At 37.8% G+C, this 7,583-nt stretch overlaps 1 pseudogene; it reads right to left on the minus strand.

Annotated features, from left to right (window-relative positions):
- Positions 1-1,426: 1,426 nt before the first annotated feature.
- LOC107662796 (fatty aldehyde dehydrogenase-like) lies at positions 1,427-7,583 on the minus strand (annotated as a pseudogene).

Genomic DNA, 7,583 nt, shown 5'->3' on the forward strand with positions numbered 1-7,583 from the left:
AAATATGGAATGAGATGACAATATAACATTACTTAGAATTAAATACACACTCCATTCAAATTTCCATAATGTAATATGGTCAGTGATATGGTCTGTTTCCATATAAACGTGCTATTCCTAAAAGCACTTTTAAGGTTTTCTTTCCTAAAATGCTCTTGGGTGTAATAACCTCCCTTGATTAAATATATTGCTTAGGAATGCAAATATAATGTAATACGAATCAACTTCCCTTGAAAGAACATATGTGACCCTGGACCACAAAGCCAGTCATAAGGGTAAATTTTTTTAAATTGATATTTATACGTCATTTGAAAGATGATAAATAAATAATAAATACGCTTTCCATTGATGTATAGTTTGTTAGGATAGGACAAAAATTGGCAGAGATACAACTATTTGAATATCTGAAATCTGAGGGTGCAAAAAAAATCAAAATATTGAGAAAATTGCCTTTAAAGTTGTCCAAACGAAGTCCTTAGCAATGCATATTACTAATCAGAAATTAAGTTTTAATATATTTCCGGTAGGAAATTTACAAAATATCTTCATGGAACATTATTTTTATTTGATATCCTAATGATTTTTGGCATAAAAGAAAAACATCTCAGGTTACATATGTAACCATGGTTCCCTGAGTAGGGAAAAAGACACTGTGTCCTCTAGGGGTCGCTATGGGGAACGCCTCGTCGTGACCCATGTCTGAAGCATACATTGAAAAAACACCAACAACACGTTGGCCGGCGACAGCCATGACGTCACTACCGGTGCGACTATAGTATAAATGATGAGAACACATCATCCACTTCTTCGTCTGAAGCTTGCGTCCGAAGCATGGCAGGAAACCTAGAGGACGCAGTGTCTCGTGGTGCATCCCAAAACACTATGTTTGAGAAGTCATCTACTCGATCTAAGGTATAATGCTGGAGTAGCTAGCAGTAAATCTCTAGCTGAGGGAGCAACACACCCAGTTCTCAATCGAGAGGGGGGCTTGACCTACAGTATGTTCCATTGCTGGAACAGCTAGCAGTTACTTAGCTGAGGGAGCAACACACCCAGTAGAAGGGTAAGCGTACTGCAAGCTAGCCAAAAAACTCAGCGCATCAGACAGGCGGAGGAAGGGCCTAGTTCGCCTGATGCTGCTGGTTCCAGGTACTCTGGGAAAACAGAGAACTCAACTCTCACGTGAGAGGAGAACTCCAAACCGTTACCATACAGGATTTCAGAAAAGTGCGCAAAGTATAACGTGCACACTTACCACTATGTGGATTTTAGAAAGTGTGCAAAGTGCTCAGCGTGCCCACTTACAACTATGTGGATTTTAGAAAGTGCGCAAAGTGTTCAGCGTGCACACTTACCACCATGTGGATTTCAGAAAATGCACAAAGCTTAGCGTGTGCACTTACCATAGCATGGATTTAAGAGCTTCCAAGCATCTGTTCACAGATACCCGGAAGTACTGAGCCAAACGGGCGAGGCAAGCTCAAATAAAACACCCAAAGCGAGGGGAGCACTGCCTGAGACACCTGAGATGGTGACTCAGCTGGTCAAACGTGTGTCTCCCATGATATCTGCCCATTCCACTGTTTCCTTAAAAAGAGTGAGAGTGAAAAAAATTGATAGGTTGAGACAAACAGATAAATATCTCAGATCAATATACTGCATAATTCAATATACTTATTTAAGAGCAGGCTATTGTAATATATAAATAGAGTTAAATGTAATTTAATATAACAGCTTCTGTTCATTTTAGCAAGATATCAAATTGTATGTATTTACCCTTATATACAATGTCCTAATTTAAGTGATTTCTAATCATATTTATATAATGGTCTAATTTAATAGTTGTAATAGTGCAAATTCATCCTAAACATTACTTGTCTTGAGTGTCTTTACGTCTTATTGGTTGGCTTACCTACACCTCCAAAAGGTAAAGTATCGACAGTGTAATGCATCAAGACATCATTAACAGTCACTCCTCCACTGCTGGTTTCAGTTAACATTCGCTTAATCACCTAAATTGAAAAAAAAAGTAAAAGTTCACTTGGACATATTGAAACTGACTTAAAATTTTATTTTATTCTGCCTTCCAAAAAAACACTGGTAATGAAAAGAATACCGTTTTATCAGAGGAAAACACATAGAGCGCCAATGGCTTTTCTCTTGCATTGATAAAATGTATGGCCTCACTCAAGCCATTAACAGTGACGATTGGCAGCAGTGGTCCAAAGATTTCTTCTTGCATGATTTTGAAATGGGGTAAAACATCCTTCAGAACCGTAGGAGCTGGTGGTGAAGAAAAATACATGTTTTTGATTTACTATTAACTCAACTGATAAACCACATGACTTTATTACTGGCAATAAAAATGGTCCTTACCTATGTAACATTGTGAGCGATCACTCTCTCCTCCAAGAGCAATAGTGCATTTATTCATTAGAGCCAATACTCTGTCAAAGTGACGTGTATTAATGATTCGGCAATAATCTGGAGAGCTTTTAGGGTCCTTTTGGTAGAACTCCTGAAATGAGTTAAGATTCTAGGTCATGTCTTACTATCAACATGCACATGGATTACAATTTTTTTGTAAAAAAAAAAAAAAAGTATGCACCAGTAGTGTTTTTTGAATCTCTTCAACTATCCTGTCCTGGATGCTTGGCTCACACAGAATGTAGTCAGGGGCAATGCATGTCTGGCCACAATTTGCAAACTTCCCCCAGGTTATTCGTCTGATAAAAAAGAAATTTGGAAATCTGTTATTTCAGCTGATAATGTTTCCCAGAGCTTTAAATGAGATGTTTTAAGTCCTAAAGTCTCAAGATGTTAGGACTTGAAAATGAAAATTCTGTCATTATTTACTCACTCTCATGAAGACATTCATGTGGATTTTTTTCTTTCAATTAAAGTCAATGGGGTCGAAAATAATACTGGATCCCATCGATTTACATTGCATAGACAAATCAACACTGAGACATTTTTTAGTTTGTTTTGCATAGAATAAGAAAATCAAACAGGTTTGGAACAACCTAAAGGGGAGTAAATGATGAATTTTCATTTTTGGCTGAACTATCCCATAAAACTGTATACTACCGGCATGCCACAGCAATGTCACAGTTCTTGTCAACATAACAGGGGCTTTTTCCACCCAGTTCTAAAGTCACTGGTGTGAGATGACGAGCTGCGGCTTCCATAACCAGTTTCCCAACCGTGCTGCTCCCAGTGTAGAAGATGTGGTCGAAGCGCTGCCTCAGCAGCTCCTGGGTCTCTAGAACCCCTCCTGTCACCACTTGATACATCTCCTAAACTGATCCAAATGTTTGTCAAACTGTTCTCAAAAACCTTGAACAACAAACATGAGACTGAATTACAGAAACAAAATGAGTTTATGCACCTTATCCAGATATAGAGGAAGCAGTTCTTTCATAAGTCTAGCAGAGTGCTCACTCAGCTCCGACGGTTTCAACACAGCTGCATTGCCTAAACAACAAAAGTGGAAAACAGTGTGGAGTTGAAATCTCATTTGGTGTTGGTGATGCTTCTTAATAAGCTAAAAGAGATTAAAAGTTAACATGAAATCAAAATTGACAATTAATTTCTTAATCCACATTCCTAGTCTTTAATCTTTCTTCAAAATGTGATAACTTGCACCACCTTTAAAACAAATGCATAATTCAGTCATGAAACTCTTCAGAGAAGTTGACTGGTTGTTCAAAGCCAGCAGTGCAATCAATTGATCTCTCATTCCTTTTTTCGTTGTTTTTATAGGCTTTTTATGCCTTTTATAGATAGGACAGTTGGAAGACAACAGAAAAGCACCAGGATGAGAGAGGGGAGCAGGATCGGCAAAGGACCTTGAGATGGGAATCGAACTCGGGTCGCAGTGACCACAATTGCGCCGTATGTCAGCCCACTAACCATGAGGCTATTGGCGACAGGATCTCTCACTCCAATCTACGCAACCTTGTTATTTCCATCCCAACCTCAGCCAGCTCAGTACTGCGCAGCATTAGAATTTGCTTTAGCATTCCACCTCCCCAGCACCACGTCTAGATCTGCTACAAGGGTTCTCCTGACCTTACCTTGTATCCTAATTCCTGTAATTCTGAGCAAGCTTCATTCATGCCAGCAGCACAAGCTGAGCAAGATCTTGTCCAACAAGATCAATCCTTCCTACACTTATCACTAAAATGTATTCTGAGAGTTGTCATAATTAGACAAGCTTTATCAACTTTCATCACCTCCTACTGTATTTATCATTGTTTTATAATCCAATTTATTCCCAATAGATAAAATCAAGTCCGGCCCAACATTTTCTTCTGTTTGTACATGCTTTATATTGTGGAAGTAGCATGGCTGAACACATCTTTTCATGCTGGTTGTAATTAGTAAAAAAATCCTACTACCAGCTGCAATAGCTCCAACTAGGGGCTGCAGGATCATGGCCCAAGGGTAGTTCCAGGTTCCAATTATCAGCACCCAAAGGTTCAGGCTTTATGTAAACATCATCCAGTGCGCTGTTGAGATTCTTCTTCACAGGCCGAGGAGCTGCCCAGTCTGCCATGTTGCTTTCCACCAACTTGATGTCATTCTCGATGCTGATCAGCTCAAAGAGTGAAGTGTTATATGTATTCTGTTTGATGACAGTGACAATAAAGTTTTAGCATTCAGTAAAACTGAATGACTTCGATGGCAATAAAAATATTCAGTGTTGCTACTGAATTAATATTTTATAGCTTTAAAGGAAACGGTCAAAATGGCTGCCGTACCCTGTTGAGGTCTTGTTTTAGAGCTTGCTCGATGTCTGCTTGGCGTTCAGTGATGAGGCGGTGCAGGGCTCTGTGCTGCTGTTTTCTGTACTGCAGGGGTCTGGATCTGCCTGACTGGAAGACTTCCCTCAACCCATCCACAACCTGCTTCTCCATTTGTACAGGTCTAAATTATATATTTCCTGCAAGTTTGAGCAGAAAAAAAAGTTACATTTCTTAAAAGTCAACTAAAATTCCAATGAGAAAACAGAATATTCTGTATGAATATTCAGTACAGAGGATAGCCAATTCTGATCATCTTTAGACTGATCATGAGCAGGAATTTGTCAACAAAATTATGTCAGCTTTCTGGGAATTCCATTGGCCATTTCAGTTCAGAAATTAAGGTATTTTACTCCTCAGGTAGCTCAACAGCGTTCTATGGGCACACTGGCAAAAGAGCATGCTTTGTGGAAGGCTGAAAACAACTTTGCCTATCTCAAAAGACTGAAAGACAAGGGTTTGTGGTTTCAAGAGGACTTTTCCCAAGGTAATTGTGAAACCTGTCCAGAGGTCATGCTCTTCTGACCAAAGATGAAGGCATTTCAACACTCATACTATGTTGTGTCCAATACACATCTACTGTAGATAAAAAAAAAATATTGCCAGGTTTTGATTAACTATCGTTTCATTTGTTATGGAAAATGTGTATTTGTAGATCTGAGGTCATTAACTTTTTCACTGATTAATACTTTTAAGATTTCTTGATTAAAATACTTTATGAAAAAATCTTTCTTCATTGTGGAACTTTATCTTTAACCAGCTTGGTATGGCTTTTCTTTCCTATGTGTAACTAATAGATAAAATACCTGTGAAACTCTGCCTTTCATCATCATATGTTTGGTTATTATACATTTTTGTTACAAAGACAGTTAAAAGAAATTTGCATAATATTAAGACAATACAGTACATAAATTTCATCCTGTTAAACATTTTTTTGTGTGTGTGTTGATAAATTGAAGATAGACATGGATTTGATCTGCTCTTTTAGTTCTCTGCAAATGGAACTACGCACCTTTTTCAGCATTGTAACTGTGGAAAAGGCTTATAGTTGACAAAATTCCTCCCAATTTTGATTTGTTTTTGTTATCTGTGGTTAAAATTAGACATTAATTAATCTTAAAATTCTATTCATTAAATTTTAAATACACAAATGAACAAAATACCATATTTTCTATAGCTTTCAGAGAAATAGAAAACAATGTATCTGTTATTCAGCTTTGTACTAATAGAAAAGCTATGAAGTCTATTCATGTATGCAAACATTTTTTTAGCTACCCAATAAGACCAGTTTAGTTAAACCTATTTGGCACCTAACTTATTCAAAAATGACAACTGACATATTTACATTGTGCGCATGATTTATATGAATGAAACAGAGTCAGCCTAATTTAAAGTCGGCATGAAACGGAAGTTGCGATTGTCTTTTCTTCTCTACTGTGACGTATATCCGAGTGAAACGGCATCTGAAATGAGAGGGCGGGACTTGATTTCGTCCTTCGGGAATTGATTGGATCGTTGGAAGGTGGGGCGTTGCAAACAAAATGGAGGCAGATCTGAATGCCAGTTTGCAGTTAGTGGTGGGGGATTTCTCTCCACTGGATTCACAGCCGACACCCAAGCATGAATAAATGTTTTATTTATTAAGGATGACGACGATCAACGGCACAAAACATGCCTAAACAGAGCGCGCGCGAGAGAGAGAGATTGCCTGAATGACTGAGCACGTCCTCCATCAGGTTAAAGGGGTCATATGATGCGATTTCAATTTTTCCTTTCTCTTTGAAGTGTTACAAGCTCTTGGTGCATAAAGAAGAGATCATATGACCCCTTTAAGTCATATTCATGAAAAAAAATTAGTTTGCGATGTCCTAAGAGTAATGTTGTCGTAATATCCTAATATCTTTTCAATGTTTAGGGGTAACGTACTCCCTCATGACTGGTGTCAGTGCTAAAAAGTGAAGCATCAGTTTCAGCTTTTCCCCTTGTCGTTTATCCCAGCGTTTACCCCTCACGTCACTAGCTCCGCCTTTGCGCCACAGCTCGTGACCAGAAGAGAAGATGAGTCGTTTTGAGGGGGAGGGGAGGTTAACGTTTTTGATTAAAGATTATGAGGGCACATGAATTAAAAAAAAAAATTAAGTGCACGAATAAATTATTTATAATAAACACTACAGTATTCCATTAAAAAATAAGAATTTTCAATGTTGATTTCATGGCGACTTTAATAAAATATCATTTAAATATGATATGCATCAAATATTGTAGTTTCATCTGTATTATGACATGTTTTATTGAGTTTTTACCATAGATTGTATAAAAACCATAGACTGATAAAAACAGACATTATTAGGGAACAACCGTAGTTAGACAGTTCTGGTCACGTGACCGTTTAGAACTCACGAGCAAAGGTTCACAAAAATCAAAACAATGTGCACTTTCATTCATAGTTGCCATTTCGGTTTAAAATTCACCAAGAAGGCTCTTAGACTCTTTAAACTCAAAAATTGGTCACGAATGTTACTGCTGGGAATAAGTGAGTTTAAAACAAGCTGCACGTTTATGGAGATACTACAACAACAACATTTACATATTACGAGACTAAGCAGTTTGTTCATGTTTAGACAGTCGTTCGCGTGAACAGAGCAAATGTATAAAACATTAGGAAATCTGTTTGTAAGAGTCATGTAACCATTCGAGAAACATATAAACTCACTTATCTTGTCTAATACTTGCATAAACTCGTTTGTAAAGGTTCAGGTGTGCCGAATTCTGCACCCC

This window comes from Sinocyclocheilus anshuiensis, unplaced genomic scaffold (assembly GCF_001515605.1).
Source record: "Sinocyclocheilus anshuiensis isolate Anshui unplaced genomic scaffold, SAMN03320099.WGS_v1.1 scaffold1144, whole genome shotgun sequence".
Lineage (NCBI taxonomy): Eukaryota > Metazoa > Chordata > Actinopteri > Cypriniformes > Cyprinidae > Sinocyclocheilus > Sinocyclocheilus anshuiensis.